The sequence below is a fragment of the Cupressus sempervirens genome, chromosome 9 (genome assembly GCF_028749045.1).
Source record: "Cupressus sempervirens isolate cs-2001-9-10 chromosome 9, ASM2874904v1, whole genome shotgun sequence".
Taxonomy (NCBI): Eukaryota; Viridiplantae; Streptophyta; class Pinopsida; order Cupressales; family Cupressaceae; genus Cupressus; species Cupressus sempervirens.
In genome coordinates, this window is record NC_143126.1 from 771,859,845 (window position 1) to 771,879,473 (window position 19,629).

Below are 19,629 nucleotides of genomic sequence, written 5' to 3' on the forward strand. Positions count from 1 at the left end.
AACGATTTATTTTATTGTATGCCAACTTCCATAGGCGAGGTGTCATTCTCTGTGGCTTTGATGTAGTCCCTTCTAGACCATTGAAAAGATGTTTTTCGGTAATTTGGTACTTATGATTTCTATGCAGAAAGTTTCTATTCTCATCAAACACCTGCTTTCTTAAACTTTTTGAATGACGAGATTTCATCTTTGGACCACAAACTAGACATGCAAATTTACCCTTTGTCTGAAGACCTACAAGATCGTGTATAACTGGATTAAATGTGTTAAATTTGACATACCAAAAAAGAGGTGTCAAGAAGAGAACATACCACAAAAATGTGTTAGCCCAAGGGCATCGTGTATTGTCCATACAAGCATTGCATGAAATTGAAATTTTCTTTGTCCTATTGGTCTACAAATGTCATACATAGTAACCCCATTCCATAACACCACCAACTTGCCGATAATGGGTTCAATATATACGTTGATATCTTTGACTTGGTACTTACCTAGTTGAATGAGCAAAAACATTACAGAAATATTTTGACCATTTGATGGATTAGTAATAATAAATTAATTTAGATGACCACTAAATCAAAAAATACCTAGAACAATCAGTGTCAACATTATGTGCTCTCTCTTTATGGACAACCAAGGAGGTATGTTATTGTTGATAACAAAAACAGGCCACACTGAGTAAGTAGATCTCATCTCTCCATAAGGATTGACACCGTCTGTTGCCAATGAAAGCTTGAGATTATGAGGTTCTTCTTTAAAGTGTGGCCATTTTTCCTCTATTTCCTTAAATGCCAAACCATCTGTAGGCATTCACATAATGTCATCTTGAATTCTATTGCGTGCATGGTAATCCATAAATTGTGCCAAGCTATTGCACTTGAATAATCGTTGTAGACGTGGAATAATGGAAATATGCCAAAGAAACTTGCGAGGCACCTTTTTTGTTAATTGATCTGATTGATATCTACTGATATGACAAGTAGGGCATTGTGTTGCAAATTCATGCTGTTTATAATATATAATATGATCATTCAGACATGCATCTATTGTTTGATACTACATTCCAATATCTTTCATGATGGCAGATACTTCTCGGTACGAGGGAGGTAGAATGTTTGATGGTGGTAACAAACACTCACCTATCAACCTACGACCAAAAATATAATTTCTTAATTTAAAGAATATTAATTGCTAAACGAACCCAATGTTAATTGTAAGGGAACTACGAGTAAAATAATGAAAGAAGATGGCATACCTTAACATACATGTCATTGCTACATTGGATAAACCATTCATTACCTTCAAGTTCACCAATAGCAATACAGCAGCAAGAAGAGTTGTTTTGGAGCCTTCATATAGGGGCTGCTCTGCTTTCTCAAGTAAAGGTACATCAAACTCTGCATCATCATCACCATCATCATCATCATCATTATCATCTTGATCATCATGATCATTTTGATCATCATGATCTTTATCATCTTGATCTTCTTCCATGGTATCATTACCTTCTACTTCAATATTCACACCTCCATGTTCCCTCGTTTGGAAAACCGCATTCTCCAAATTGTCATGGTCCATAACATGAAACTCATGGATGTTGACCTATATGAAAATGATGACCTTATATTAACCATGACCATGATGTCATCATCAAATCATGTCTCATGTAATTTATAAACTATTAAAATACATACCAATGGGCGATACTCGTTTCTCCCTTCAATGTGACCATGTTGCCTACAATGTTGCTTAGCTGTTGTGATTAGATATCTTCGAGTCTTTAAGCCCTTACACATTTTGCAAGACAATAAAATTTTCCATCACCTTTTCTTTTTAAGTTAGACTGCAGTCTAGCAATTGCCTCCCTATTTTTTTGTTCATTGATATCGTCAAACATGGTCTTTCTTGAATGGAATGACTCGTTGGTGGAAGAAGGATGATTCGTTTGCAACCTGCAGATGGAGTAGTAAGAGGAAGACACATATAAAAAGGAGTTAGGACATGCTAGAGTGGGTTCAGGCCAAGATATATTGGAATCTTGAAGAACCTGGTAAAGGGTATCTGGAAAGGTGAAAATAAACAAGTATTTTTACAGCTACAAAGGAGGAATCGAGAGCATTATAAATAATGAAGAAGAAACTTAAATCCATACAACTTCACCTCTATTTACAATTTGACCTTTCTACAAGTGAAATATGACAATATACGAAATTTCAATTTGCATTTTCACTTAAAAAGGAACACCAAATATACCTTTGCTACAATATCTTCTTCAAATTCTTCACTATCAAATTCTTCAGAACTACAAGCTCCTGTGCAGAAAAAAGATGAGATGTACTAAGTAATTTTTGATGGGAAATATTTAAACAAATCGACTATCAAATTTATTTTTTATGAAATTTAGTTGCTTTATTATGTCTGAAGACTTGGCAAGATATTCCCAAGTCTATTTATAGAATGCCTATGTGCATGGTTGTTTGCAAATAGTTTAGTATGGTGCCACTTTTGAACAACAACAAATGTCACTAGGGTTGGTAATTTGGCTCAAGAGATGCACAAGCCTGTTGACACCACAGAACTTTTAGTTCATCATATAGCATTCAGCTGTCTTCTTTAACAAAATACAAAGAGAATACAAACAAACTAATGAGTCGTGTCTATCTCAACTGAATAGCAAGTACTATAGTGAGTATTAGGAAACTGACCTTGCGAATAGCATCCAGTTCATAAAGGATTAGGTAAGTGACCTTGCTGATTAGTTTAACATAGATTGGTGAACAAAAAATTCATAATAAAAATCTGATTTTTTTCCACACTTGTTCAAACCATATAATGAAACGACAAAAAATGAATTGTATACAAAGACCATATTGTAGGCTATCCAAGTTGAAAGTGAATAGATGACCTTTATGGGGTGTTGTACCAAGTGGAGCAAGTATGTGAGAGCTTGAAGATGAAGGGCTCCTATTTTGGGGCCAATATTTGGTGGTTTCGAGGTGCCTAGGGAAAACCTTTGATGCTAAGTCTTAGTTATGTAGACTTTGGCGAATCTGGTGAGCTTTCTACGAGTTTGTACCTACTCAATCAGCAGCCACTATGCCCTATTCCAGACCTTCAGTATTCTGATTGACATCAATTATAAGTGTGCATCCAGATGTTAGCTACAATTGATTGGGGTGGCTTTTAGTGTGTATCAGTCTAATTTGACATGTGTGATGGCAGTATCAACATGTTATCAGTATCTTACATTATTTAGAAGAGGTGTAGTTCAGTGGGTAAATGTTCGGTCATTGTGAGAATGGTATTCTATGCTTTCTGTTAGGTTAATTTGTGTTGTTGCAACAGTTTGATTTTATAATCTGAATGTTGTATCAGTTTGTTTCAATAATGTTCTTGTTATTTTGCTATATTGTAATGCATCTCACTAAAATGTCCCCTTTTTGACATGACATTCAATAATAAAAATATAAAGTAAAAATATAAAAAATTAAAATAACATGTAATATAATTATAATTTAATTAAGTTTAGTGAATGATCAAAATGAATGCAATAAAGAGTTATGAGTATTGAAGGATTAAGATATAAAGGAGAGACCATTCAATATTTAAATTTATATTGGAAAAGGTAGAAACGAATACTTATTTATTTAACTCAATTTATAATTGTTATTTAAATATTTCTGAAAATAACATAATCCTTAATCTTTTTTTTAATTCTCTTCCAACTATCTCTATTTAGTGCCTAACATGTTTATGTGCATGTTTTTTATGTGTTTTAGATAATAAGTCTAATTTAATTTGTCTATGGACTAAGACCTTAAATTATTGAGCTTCTCTTTGTTTTGTGAAAACTATAGCATTCTCTACTTAACAGGGCCAACCACGTGAAGGTGGAAGCTCATCATGGCCCCTCCTAGGAGTCTCTTATGACCCTTTACAAAATTTTAAGAGCTCTAAGATTTATTCTTAGGGATCGTAAACAATCATAAAGGGTCATAAGGGATCTTAGGACACAACAACTAAGAAATATAATTGTAAGCATCATGGTCACATTTTTTTGGAATCAATGTAATTGAGTTGTATACCCAAGCGATGAAGTGCATCTAGAAAATGAAACTACAACCTATTGGGATTGAGACAAACCTTATAAAAGAAAAGCAGCTAGGAATGATCGCTTGGCAATATCTGTTAAATAGATTTGTTGGAGGACCTTGTATTCATGAGCTAGGAATGATCGCTTGCCAACAGTTGTTGAATACATTTGTTGGAGGACCTTGTATTCATGAGCTACAAATGTATTTAGCAACTGTTGACAAGAAATCATTCTTACAGATGAATTCAACTTGGAATTGAAGGTGTGGAAGTTTCTTTGCATTGCTTGGGTACACAACCCAATTACGTTTCCAAAAAAATGTAACCATGATGCCTACAATTATGTTTCTTAGCTATTGTGAAATCCACATATTTGATAGGAGAAGCATTTGAAGTTTATGTTGTGAATCCACTAAATAGGATCAAGATTTGATTTGGGAATGTTGGTCAGATGATCTGAGAGAAAGAATGGACAGACAGATGGAGAGAGAGATAATACAAGTGGTAGAAAGAGCCATGCCATTTGCAGGACGCCACCATCCTTTTGGTAGATCAAAGGAAAACATGGTAAGGACTATAATACACATTGTCCTCAAGAATATTATCTAGGAGTCTTTCTATCACTTGTATTATCTCTCTCTCCATCTGTCTCTCAACTCTTTCGCTCAAATCATTAGACCATCATTCTCAAATCAAATCTATTAAATCAACAAAAATAAGTTTGACCCTATTTAGTGAATTCACAATTTCTTTTGCATTCAAGATCGAGATTAATGCATACACAGTAGCCTGACACCAATCACCCATTACATGTCAACTATTAAAGCTTGTCAAACAGTTGCTGAGTTGTACTTCATAAGAGTTAGGTGCTCCTGCACCATAGACGAAGATGTTGATGCAAGCTATTATGTTACTGACTTCCCTCTTAGCACCCTAGTCCACCAACTCATACATGAAACCATGGGACAAAAAAGAAAAAATGTTGGATTTAAAAGCTTTTCCGATCGGTTATTAGGAGTATGAACGAGGTATGCATGTTAGATTTGAATGAAGCCCTAAGATTCATTCAAAGCCCCCACACCAATATCGGCATGGAGGCTTCGAGTGAAGCCCCTTGGGACCTTCATTCAATGATTTGGCTTCATTTGAAGCCCCTAAAATTTAGTTTTCCCACTTTCCATGATAGAAGCTAGTTGTTTTACAAGAGTACAAAATAGTTTGTCCTCCATTGTAGAAGCCACTTGTAATATGCAGAACTTGTTTCATGCAAATCAGAGTCCACAGAATTTACCATCAATCTCTTTCAATAGCTTAGCCCATCTTATCCACTGCACAATAATTCAGAGGAATGTGCCAAGGCATTCCAAATCTTTGCCAATGTATAGACATGTGTCTTAAAATGGACCCACATATAAGATAAGATTCAATGTATATCTGCAAAAAATGAAGTTGAATTTTGAAACCATTTAGCTTTCATTTATTTCAGTATGGCCCATTTAATTTGCTATATAAATGTCAAAATGCAAGAGATATTGAATTGAGTATAATAAAGTAGAGAGGAACAACCAATGTCTTTGGTAAATGCAGTGAATTTGAAGTGTGTAGCATTTGTTGCACTACCATTATTACCAACACAAGTATCTCAGTGTGAAAGGAAGAGAATTCAATCAAGAGGTCAGGTGAGGTATGCATTGAATGTGGTTCAAGTAAAAGTGTGGAAGTGGAAAGAGAGGAGAGGATTGAGATTGTGGAAGAGATTCTATCTGGAGAGTGGCCTGAAAGTCTTTCTATACTCAATTTTGAGGATTTGTCAGTTTACTATGAACCACTTGTCTTCAAAGCTCAGGTAGATTTTTTTATAAATGTTTTTGTTATTATGTATTAAGTTTCAATAGATTCAAATCTAAGATTTCCAACATGAAAAATTTACAATTTAATTTGATTGTCTCAAATTGCTTTTATCAATTTTTGAAATCACACCCATCATCAGAATTATATAGATCTCAGAAAGTAGAAAAAAATTATGAACTATAATTAATTTTCATGATTCTTAATTCAGATATATAAATAAGAATTGAGGTGTCTGTAAGTGTAAGGAAGCCAAAACTTATGGACAAGAGATTTTTCTATTGAATGTTTATGGCAGAAATGATCAAAGGCCCTGTATTTGATAGTCACAGGTTTTTGGCAATTTGTATAAAGTTTTCCCTTTTATCTAATACAAGCTTATGAATTTTGAATCCATTTTAGTAAAAAGAATAGCAATACGGGCATCCACTTTGGCTTCCAATAGAATCCTAGGTGGATCCATTTACCAGTCAAATTTATGTTTGCTCACTCCTTAGCTTTTTCCTTGGAGTCAAGATAAATTTTAAAGAAAATATTAATAGATTATATAAATAAATCTTTTAAATTCACATATGTGCTAGTTTTAACATCTGAAAATTTTAGTTAATTTGTTTTACATTTACACTAGCCTATATCTTTTTCATAAGAAATATTTTGGTATTAATTTTTTTTTGTAAAGATTTAATTTTTTCTTATAATATATTACTATAATAAAAATATATTAAAGTAAATATTAATTGACATTGTGGTGATCTATTTAGAACTGGGTCAAAATAGATAGGTGAGGCTGTCATCAAGGTTCAAATTTTCACTGGTCCATTGTACTTATTTGTGTGTTGGGTGGCTATACTGAGGAACTTGAATGACTGAACTGTTTGGTAGTCTTAAATTAAAAAAAACAAATGAGTAGTGTAAAGTGTTAAAATTAAAAATAAACACAATTGAATTTATAAAATTGGCATTAAAAAATGTTACCATAGTGACCTTACTTTCTATTAAAAATTTTGTTTTGTCCTGATTGGCATGCAGTTACAAATTCTGAATATGTGGTGGAATTAAAGATTTCTCTAGATAAAATGACAAGAATTAGATGGCAGGTTTCAAGGATTAATACAGGCCACCCACGTTGCAGCCCTATATGATTGCTTTCACAACCTACCATCTCCGTGCATTTTTTCTATATGTATGCTAATTTGATTTAAGGAACTGTCAGGCTATGTAATTGTATGATTTGATCATGAGAAAAACTTTGTGGAATAATGAAATATGATACAAGAAGCAAGGAATATGCACTATGTTTCAATGAATTTTAAAAAATGTCATGGTTGATTTTGCAAGATGAGCATCATAGAACTTTACAAAATTATGAAGACAAGGCAGATTTTGTGTTGCTGAGCAAGAAAGCATATTTCTAACTAAAGTATTGACATAAAAAGTTTAGTAACTATCCTAGAAAGTAATCTTGACGAAAGAGAGCATATTCTTAAAGTAGTGACTTGGTAGAAATCCATTAAAAGTGTCCATTAAAAAACACAATACAACCTGAATATGTCAATATATGGTAGAGAGTTTTACATGGCATTCCTGGGATAAATAGAATAGTAGTCAAGCCCTATTCAAGAATGAAAAAGCTTGTTATTTTCCAAGGAGAGGACTCCTATCAAGACGAATCATTAAATGTGGAGTGCACTTTGTAATAGACACAAAACATTGCATGAAAGTTGTGAAAGGGGTGCAGAAGATGCTCACTTTTTCCTTGCAAAGTAATAAGTAGTTGGTGTTGTTGTTTCTATTAGTGTGAATTATGCAAAGTAGCCAATTGCATTTGATAAGAAACTCAGTGTTAATTCAGACGACATCCATTTCAAAGGAAGAAGACCTGATAAAGATAAGGCTCTTCAAGTCGTAAGGAGATCAAAAGTGTTCAAAATTCTAGAACCCTACACAGTCGAGAGAAGACAGAGTGTGCAGAGTTTCCCCTAATAGTTGAGATCATGAACATAATCCAAATAGGTAGTTCATGGAAAGTCGCATAGTATGAGTGAAGAATCTAATGAGATGATGCACCGCATATCATAAAAAGGATGCCCCGAAAAAGAGTTACAGACTACGATCCTTATCCCTAATTATGTAATCTGATCTATGCCAGAACCTAATCATGTCACTAAACATCTCTTTGACTCCCTAAAATCTCTACCCTTAGTTTCACCATTTTAAGATTTATGTATTCACCCATGTTTTATACAATTTTTTACATTTTTCTGTGCAATTTTCCAATCATTCCCTCAATAGACATACCCGTAGTATACGATAATAATTTGAAATAGTGACCACATGATGACCGTTTTGGCTATGATGTTAAACAATGTCTTGCATGGGCTATATAATTGAGATATTGAATAAGTTTTAGGAAGGTCCATTTTTATTATGGTGTGTGATGTGGTCTTGTTGAATAAAAGATTTGGAAAAAGATGTGCGGTGTAAATGGCATTCAACTATGAGTAATGTGGCCTGCCACCCAACTCATTTGTTCCCCAATACTATGAGAAGCAATCTCTTCAAAGATTTATGTAATGTTTTTTGGCTTCCTATAAATTCCTATGCAACCATCTAATTCAAGTAAAATATCAGAAATTCAGAGATAAAAGTTGTTTCTTTGAAAAGTCATTGTTTCGAATGACCCACTGACCATTTTTATCACTATCTGATATAAATGGTTAGTGATAAAGATGGTATTGTGATTGGTTGGAGTTCCTTCACAAATGAGAATAAGTGGAATGTTATGCCTATAGAAATCAAAACATTGAGCCAACTTTAATTTTATACAATAACCAATTAATATGAATGCAAACTATCATAAACCCATCAACTGATGTCGAAGCATAATGTAGTAGACTGTTTGAAAGCAATTTCAAATGGAAATAGAAATGAAATGCACCCAAACAGATATTCCTAATCAGAAATTAGGAATCCATTAACCGTTGCTCCAAACCACAAACATGGTAATATAAATAGAAAACCAAACTAAATGACAACACTCATTAGCCTTTTAGTTATTGAAATACAGGAAATAGTAAGATTGTAGACCCACCAAAACTCATTTCATTTAGCTAAATTCAATAATAATAAATATAATGACTTTTTTCCTTGAGTAAGTAGCATGGTAAAATGAATAGTATAAAAAAATGCACCTGATATAATGTATAAGTATATGTGCGATTGAATTTAACCATTTTACAATCATGCGACAGTACCCAATACATTATTTTAAAGGCACATTGCAATGGTTTTCATAAATTAGTTAACGATCCAACTTTCTCCTAAAACATATTAGTTCCTGCCGTAGGCACGATACTAATGGAATCACATGGAACTCCTCAAAATTTCAGACATACCCTCAAAATTTCTACAATCAAACGCACCAGATCAGACGTGCCCTCGTGCCAAGACGTGCCCTCGTGCCAATGTTGATGGAGACCCTCATGCCAAAGCCAGATGAAAATGATCTATAGCAGAGCCAATGTTGATGGAGACCCTCGCTCGTGCCAAAGCCAAATGAACCTCGCGCAAAAGCCAAATGAAATGTTTTGCCTTTTTTTTTTTTTTTATGCTTCCCTGTGTGTCGCAATTCCAACAAAATTAATTGGTCACAATTGCGACCAACATGGGCTAGTTATTAAAAAAAAAAACAAAAATTTTTCCATTTAAAAAACTTGGTCGCAATTTTTGGTCGCCAAATGACCTCAAATGCTTAAGTACCCATATGCCTTGAGAACAAAATAGTGTCTTCGTTTTTATAGCCCAAAATTCATAATTTTTACCAGAAAACATTGGAATTTGTGGTTGATCTATACTACTTCCTGAAGCCATATTAATACATAGTTACAACCGCACCTTACAATTTTAAACTTTGCTTTACAAAGAAAATCCACCAAAAAAGTCTAAGCCAATGACATATAGCTTAAACAAACAAAATTATAATGCTTATTTTTCCCTTTTAACAATTTTTTTTTTAATCATTAGGCTTCACTCCAAGAAATCAGCTCATACCTTCTTCAAACATTAAACTGAGATCTTTTCTTCTCTCAATCTTGGCAGCCACTAGTCTCCAACTTTAGAAGCTGATAATGATCTGCAATCAAGAAAACATTAGAAGCTTCATCCACTGCTACAGTAGTTATACATATCAACACATAATTCTTTTCCTCCTAGGCCTAGCTCTTCATGCTTTGATACCAATTTGAAAGCAAAGAGAAAGACAAATACACAGAAATAATACTGATTTTATTGCTTTACTATCTTGCACAAATGCATTACGTAAAATCTCTATTTATAGAAATCTAAGAATAATCTAGAATACACATAAAACATTTTAAACATGTTATATTATATTAAACATAGGCAGCTTCTATACTGTAGCTAGGACAGCCGACTATCTGCTATTTACTCTGGACAGTGGATGGACGGCTAAGTTGGGCTGGACGTGGGCTGGTTGTCTGCTATTAATGACAGAAATTAATACTGTCAACTACTGCCAACAGAAGACTTGTTGTAGGGGAATGATGTGATCTATAAAATTGGGCTTGTAAATAGGTCTGCGCTAAAGGTGAGGGTGCATTTGGGAGAGAAGATAAGCGTGGTTTGCTCATAGGAGAGAGTGGAACCTAAGACGTCTGTGGGGTTGCGTTTGCTTTTGCCGCACATGATCAAAAACTACATCGATACCGCTCCTAAGGGAAAAGATGGTGCTGAGAATGTCGTGGAAGGTGTTTTAGAGCGTGTGATGGGTTATCTGGTGTTTGTGCTGAGAGTATGCGAGTTTTGTGGGAGCCATCGCATTTATCAGGAGGATTCATGGAGCAGCATGAGGATTTGCAGCAGCATTTGCAAGGCTCGCAAAGATGTGTGCGGGGGTTCTTTACCAAAGTTGACATGGCCCACTAATCACAATCATGCTCTTGGGAGAGGAGAAGAAAATGTGCGAACAAATTACCTGAGCGATACAGAGGCGGCACGAGGAGGACTTGCCAGTTTGGTTCTTAGAGATTGAAAGCTGTTTTAGATGGGACAGGGTGAATGAGATGGAAAGCTATATATGATAATACTCTTTACTCTTAGTTATTGATGTACCTTAGTAATGATAGCTTAGTTTAATTTGTTAATACTCTTTACTCTTAGTTATTGATGTACCTTAGTAATGATAGCTTAGTTTAGTTTTATTGTGATATTGATATACTTCAATAATGATACCTTTGTCCTAGTCTTATGATATCAAATTGTCCATACTAATAAATATGAAGAGCACATCTATTTTTTTGTTCTTTTTTCTTTAGTTTCAACATGGGATTTGTGAGTGAATTTATTAATTTTCTATTTGGTAGTTGTTTATATTTTATATACTTTTCAGTTTTGATGTTGAAATGGGTTGGAGTCCTGATATGGAGAAAGCTCCTTTAGATGGGATAAGATGGATGTGATGGATACCTATATGTTAGTACTGCTACATTTTGTTACAGACATATGAACATTGATGTACCTTGATAATGATACCCTAGTCCTATTATGATACTTTAACTCAATATGGATTATTTGTTTTGGGTTAAATCTATTATTAAAATGTTAAATTTTTGTTTATCGACTTTATATTAAATTGATGATCAATATTACTATTATCTTTGATTCCTTCACAACAACAAAAATGGATCAAAACAAACAAGAAATATTTAACATCAATAAATAATTAATTAATTTTGTCCTTTAACGATTATAGGTCAATAATCATTGTAGTTATTACTCCTTTACAATTATAGAAACCAATCAAAAGAAACAACAAAATACTAACTTTATTAAAGAATAATAAGCAATGAACTCTTACAATTTATATCTAAGGTAGACTTGGGATCTATCTTGGTTAATAAATATTTATAACAATGCAAGGCAGTTGAAGTTATGTATATAAAGTGCATCTAGTAATCATTGTTCTTTGTGCCAATGTGATTGCTTTCAAGAAAAAAATGTATGTCTTCTAGACATTGATAGTCATGTTCGATGAAACATTATCCTTTTATTTCATTGGTGTGCCAAACACTTGGAATATTTCCACCAATTGTTTGCACTTGAGATCAAGTAAAACAAGATTACTATGAAAATTTGTCCACTTCACATTTATTTATTAGCATTTCTATTGTTAAATGGTTTTTGGTCAAATTTCAAAAAAAATATTTTTGTGGGAGTTAGGAAACCTAAGAATGGTTCAAAAAAAAAAAATGTATTCATTTATTTAAAGTTGTAATTAATGCATTCATTAATGCAAGATGAAGTTGTTAGAAAATGTTTGTATTTTTGTTCAAGAAAAATAATTTTCTCTGCCACCAAAAATAGTATGGACCAATAGAATGAATAAAAAATGTGATTTATCAAATAATGAAAATTAGAAAAAGATATAAACATTTAAAATTTCATATAATCTTTTAAATTCTTTGATTTGATTGGTTAATGTTAATGCGAGCAACTATATACAGGCTTTCCATAAGGAAAACAACTAAAACATCAAGGGTCAAGATTTGTATCAAAACTCTCTACCTCAGATATCATTTCAAGATTTGAGGAGATTTAAAAAGCTTTCCTTAACAGGTAAGTTGCAAAAAAATAGATGGTCTATGGAAGGTGGCCTTTCAGTGGAGGCTAATATACGGGCATAAATTTGTTCTAGGCCAAGAGGGCCCGAAGATTAGGAAGCAATTATTTTTAGATGAGATAATTAAATCTTGGGCTGGGCTTCCTGGCTACAAATATGGGCAATTTTCTACACAATCCAAGGGTTTGTTATTTGACTAATTGGGAAGTTGAAATAATTAAAAAAATAATTTGTTTAAAAATAGAAATAAATATGGATTTCTGTATTAAATTGTCACAAATAGTAGCTCTCAACAATTAACTGAAGCAACAGTTTTTTAACACTCACTTGAGACTACGAAAACATCAAAGCTTGGAAGTAGCTAATTTATTTCAAGTCCTTTCTCAGCAAGTTTCGTGTTAAATTTTTTTGGAATCTCTTTCACAAAAGCCACACAACTAACCTTCTTGTATGGTGCCACCGACAAACACAATCCCCTAAAAAAAAAGTCAAACAATAGACAAAATATTATATATTTGAACAGAAATTCCAAATGTTTCCATGCTCAATCCCATGCTCATAAATAATTAATTCAAAATTAGCTACAAATTCAATAACAATGGCTTCTACATACAAGGGTTACCATACTAATAACCTCATGGAAGCCCTGACTATCTTGGTTGTAGTGGAACAGTGTTGTCTACGTGGCTGGAAAAGACTCATCTATGAGACTGACTCGTAGGTGGTTGTGAACTTATTGCATAATAGGAACCTTGTGCATGTGGATTGGCATTTGGCTCTGGTTATCCAGTAGATCATTCAATTATGCAATTCTCTAGATTCTATGTCCTTTATGTATATCCCTCGTGAGTGGAATGGTGTGGCTGATTGTTTGCCTAAATGGGCCTCTGAGCAGGGGTCGACTTGGAACATTCTTGATCCTAGGATACTTCCCCTTGATTTATGTCAGATGCTAGATCAACTCGTGGACCAGGATAAAGCTATTTAGTTCTCTTTTTTTCTTGTGTTGTTCAGCTCTCTTTGATATTCAATAAAAATTTTACCCCTCTTTTAGTCAAAAAAATAAAATAAATAACAATGGCTTCAGATAATCTGCTGTCTAGTTTGTTGTTTAGTTTCCTTACTATGTATGCCATTGGAATGTGCCTCACTTCTTTGTCTGTAATAGCCACCAATAATTATTTCAAAATTTTATCTGTGGAAAATCTTTAACAATATTAAAAAAATTTGAATTGGCCTAGATCAGAAGAATGAAGAGATATAGTTTACGGTTTCTCTTTTTAAATCTTCTACGAGGTCACTATTCTGAAAATTATTTAATATGGGAAATGGTACTCGTAGAAAATCTAAAATCTAAACTAGCATATCGTATAATAGCATAACATACTTTAAAAACTTAATTACAAAAAAATTAATATATAAGATTTCTACCCATAAATAAGAGCTCTGCAGAGCTCCAGTCCCTGCCTTGTGGAAAAGGCAAGGACTCTAAGTGTAGTGACAAAAATAACTGCAATATGAATAATAGGGTATAGCAAAAACTAATAAAATAAATGTCAATAATATGTCAAGATTTGTTTCTTGAAGTACTCACATATATGAAAATTTTAAAAAAGTAGTCAATCTATTTTACTATACAATTTTAACCTTCCCTAATTCTTCGAAATACCCATTGCACATGACCAAGATAGAGTTGATAATTTAAACAGTATAACAAGAAAAATTCAAATGAAGTAATGTAACGTAGACTTTCAAAAGACATTTATCTGAAAGCAAGATGTAACGTATCGCGTGATCTGTGAAGGCTATTTGGGATTAAGCCCTGGCCCTTTCGAGAGCTATATATGATGGATGATGGCCCTTCACACGCACTTTCTATCTTCATGAGTTGTAAAACTCCACTCGATCTTTGAATCAGAATTGATCCTGGCTGAAGTAAAAAGTGGTGGCAAAAATAGTGAAATCTCGATCAACAGAGGAGGTTTTTTCAATCACCAAGATGCCTTCCTCATAAGAACCCAATTGAATCTTTTAACAACTTTCCTAATAAAAATCACTCAAAAGCAAAATGTAAACTTTGTAAATTTTGCAGCATTGATGGATGTTATTCGCTAAGTAGACGAGTCCTTTTTACTTTTATTGTCGAATAGGATAAGACAGCAGCTCTTTACGTGTATAAGAAGCTACAACGATGGGTAAATGTGGGCCTTGCAACCTACGTATGCAACTTAATTTTGATGGTTTCAAGTTACCACGAAATTTCAGAGACACCAATAAGAAAGCAAGGGAAGGAGATAATAGCATCTTGTGAATTAATCTCTCACCAAAAAAAATACTAAAGAAAAAATAAAGTCAAACTTTTTTTTTTTCAGATTCATAAAAACTTATTGATTTTTTGAAATCTTTTGGTTGTTTTCGACTATAAACTATGCAGATAATGAAGATCAAATGCTGAAAATTTTCAAAAAAATCCATGATGTTTTCGATCTTTTGAAAATTGGTCAACTATACATTTTTTTGAGAGGATAGCTCTCGTTGTGAATTAGTAATCTGACACTTTTACACTTTTATGTTACCATTATATTTTTAATTTATGATTATATATATTCAAATTTTAAGTAGGTTGAGATGGCATGTGATGTCATGAAGAATAATGATTTGCTAACACTGTAAATGTTTCTACAACTTGTGTTCACTAAATGTCCACATTACCCTCTACTATACTACTATTGGAAAACCAACGGTCAAGATTGTTTCTCAATCAACGATCGATATTAAAAATAACTTAACAACCCTAACCAAGTTGGTTTCTGGTTACTTCTAAAAGGAGTCAATTATTCTACTCTAACTAATTAGTTAGTACAATCATTATTTACTAAATAATAGCATGTGGACAAACAATTGTCCAAAGTTAACAAACTAATACTCCATCTTAGCAAGGAAATTGTTCTACATAACACCCAACTTATCTCTGAAGAAGATGAGTTTAACCTTCTCCAATGCCTTAGTCAGAATGTCTACTACCTGCTCCTCTGTAGGTATGTATAGTAGCTAAACAACCCCCATTGTACAAAATCTTTGATGAAGTGATATATGATGTCTATATGTTTAAACCTATCATGAAATACTGGATTCTCAAACAACTTGATGCAACTTTGATTGTCATAGTGTATCATAGTAGTATCAACCTTCTAACTAGAAATAAGACCACTAACAAGTTTCGAAGCCATATAGCTTCACATGTTTCCATACTAGCTACTATGTATTTTTCTTCTACTGAACTCATAGTCATAGGCTTCTGCTTCTTGCTAAACCAAGATACAACTTCAGATCCCAAACTAAAACAACACCCTGAAGTGCTCCTTTTGTCTATTGTAATACCAGCCTAATCTACATCAGTATAGGCTATCAATTTGATACTTTCACCTCGAACATATATGATCTCATACTCAATTGTACCACATAAGTAACATCACACATGCTTAGTTGTTGTCCAATGCATTCTCTTTGGTTAAACCATGAACTGACTAAGAGAGTTTACTGCAAATGCTATATCTAGCCTGGTCTTGACCAAATACATATTTGAACCAATCAACTACCTATATAAGGTTGGATCTACGTCCTTTTCCTTGGATGTATCTATCTTCGTCCAATTTGTGATCATGGGTGTAGACATGGGTTTTCAATCCTCTATCTTGAATCTCTTCAAGATTTCACTACAATATTTCCCTTGACCAAGGAAAATCACTTCATCTATCTAACATAACTCCATGTATAGAAAGTAGTGCATAAGTCCCAAATCCTTCATCTCAGACTCTTTTTCAAGATCCCTCTTACAATCCTCTATGAGTCCTAATGAACCTATAAGAAATAAGTTGTGCACATAAAGAACGAGAATGAGAACCTCACCCCCAACCACCAAGTAGTAGAGGTTGGCATCCACTTCAATCTTCAAAAAGCCCATTTCTTGCAAATATGTATCAATGTGCTCATACCACACTTTGGGAGCTTGCTTGAATTCGTACAAGGCTCTTTTCAATCTACGCATGTGGGTCTCCTTGTTGTGTGCTACAAAGCCTTCTAGTTACTCTATTTATACCTCCTTCTTCAACTCACCATTAATGAATGTTGTCTTGACATCTATTTGATGGATTTTCTATTCCATCTATATATATAGAAAATGAGATTATAGCTCATATAGAAGTATACCTAACCACTTAAGAAAATATCTCCTCATAGTTTATTCCCTCCTTCTAAGAGAACCCCTTTGCCATGAACTTTGCCTTGTATTTCTCGATACTACCATCTTCATTGTGCTTTATCTTATAGTTCCAATGTGATGCAACTACTACCCTATCTGTTGGTCTAGGAACTACCTCCCACACATCATTATGCATTATTGAGGAATATTCTTCAACGATAGAGTCTCACCATACTTGATGTTCTGCAACTTCCTGATAGTTGGAAGGCTCACTATCTACCAACTGACTGACTAATGCCACATAGTCATTGAACTTGGTTGCTTGGCTCTGTTGTCTAGTACTCTTCCTCGGAGCTCCTACAAACTCCTGAGTATCCCTTTGTGTATCTTGAACCTCACAATTCTTACTACCAACTGTAGGGGATGAAATGTCAACCTCTACATGTCTTCTTGATGTATTTCTTGTTGCACCAATTGCTTCACATTCTGTGAATCTTGACCACTTGAACCTACACTTGTACTAATAACTATACTTGAGCTTTGCTACCCTTGACTAAGCCTTGGAGCTTCTGTTGGTTGCTCAATCTGCTCATCTACTGGCAAATATATGGACCTTCTAAATTCCTTGTCCTCCATGAACTTGACATCATGTCTGGCAATAATTCTTTTGGTCTTGGAGATAAAAATCATATATGCCTTTGACATTTCATTGCACCCAACAAGGTACCATCTATCTATAGTCTAATCTAACTTTGTACATGTATCATTTGGGATATTACAATATGCCAAATCCTCAAATATAAAATTAAGGTTTAAAGTACTTTGAAAAAATTTATTAAGGAAGATAAATTCATGTACATTTGGAAATATTTTTGAGATTTAATCTTAAAGTGGGTAAGGAAGATAAGTTTTTGAAGTTTTTATGCTATAAATGGAATTTAGTATGCAATAATTTTATATTTATTTAAATATTAATAATTATAATTTATTAATAACTTATATTACACTTCTAATTACATAAAATGAAATGATATGAACTAATATATTTTTTGAAATGATAAGGACTAATATATTTTGTGAGAAGATCAACTATAGTCTATATTATCACAATTAATACACTATCAAATTTTTGCATTTACTTTAAGCTTGTTTCTTCCTCCCAAAAATGGCCCATATTATAGAAGATAAGATGCCAAAATTGAATGTCATTAAAGGATGACCACATTATACAAGTTACACATCATCAAATCCCAAAAGAAGATAAATGATATCCAACAAAAATTTCTGGGGTATTTTAAAAGTAGATGTCATTTAAAATCTTTTGCATTATGTTAGGATCTAATTATAATTTTAGCTTCTCCCATGATCAAAATCATATAAATTTGAGTCAAAAAATTTATTTGGGTATATTCACCTATGACCACTATTTTTTCTTAATTAGTCATTATTTTTGCTTTTGAGTTAAGATTTTAAACAATTTAATTGGACATACCCTAACTTTCTTCAAGTCAGAAGGAAAGGAAATTTGAGTCTAATAAGAATTTTTAATCAAACAAAATAGAATTGACGTGTGTCAGATAGTACAATTGGTAGAGACCATGTCTAGAGACATACCTGTAATAGACTACCATAGGCCTTATTTAACATTGGACTTGGCTATCCTCCCTACAAACTGTTCAATTGACCAATTTTCAAAAAATCAAACACATTGCGAATTTTTCTAAAATTTTTTGCATTTGATCTTCATGATCTGCATAGTTTTTAGTCAAAAATAACAAAAAAAATGGAAGAAAGTCACTATGTTTTTTCTTAATCTAGAAAAAAAATTGACTTTATTTTTGGCTTTAGTGCATTTTGTCTAGAGATTAGCCCATCCCTTTAACATTTGCATTGTCTTTTTCAATGGAAAGAAATAAACTTTTTTTCTTTTGAAACATTGCAAGAGCATACATTGATAGAGGAAGTTGGGCCAGTCCTCATGAATGCATTCTAGCTAATATGTTAGATATGTCATCTTTGACCTTTCAAGTTTCCTTAAAGAAGAGGTGAAAGGCTTTTACATTTCTATAAAATACATCGTATATTTCAAAACAAGAACACAATTAAAATGGAGACATAAAATAAGAACAACATAAAAAAAGCTAAGACAAGCTATTTTAATGGTGGTTCTACAATTGCCTAATCCACTTTAAAAAAGGAAATCCATCTATGAATCAAATTTCTAATATTCCAAGACGACAACACAATTTGAGCAGCATAGTTTAGATCCCTGCTTAATATGTAAAAAGTAAAAATTGTGCCAAAAGCTCCTTCTTTTTGCTTTGTTGCAAGGAAATGACTGGTATACTCATTTGTCCATCATTTGTTAATTATGTCAACTAAAATTCCTTTTCACAATTACTGAGTTTTAACTTTGATTTGTTGTGCACTCAGAAAATTTTCTTATATTAGAAACAAACTAGTTGGATACTGAAAAAGGTGTGTGCTACTAGAAAAAGTGGTAAGTATCATAATGCCCTGCCATAGAGTTTCTTTCCTTACACAAAATAACTTGGAGAAGATCTTCTCAATGTCATAACTCGCTAGAGCTTTAAAATTAATCTTTCTTACATGTGTGCTTCACCTTTGGCTCATTTCCTGGAACCAAATTGGCTGATTTCTCCATTCTCTACAACTAATGTATATCCAAGCAATGTGGATGTAACATTGCTAGAGCTGCATACGAAAGATGACACTCCATTAAATGCTATACATAGCTATTAGCTCACAGAGAAAATCAACATTTGGTTTACTTCTTCCACTTCTCTTTGCATTACATCAGTGCCAATTTGTGTTCCAAATGTGTTGCAAT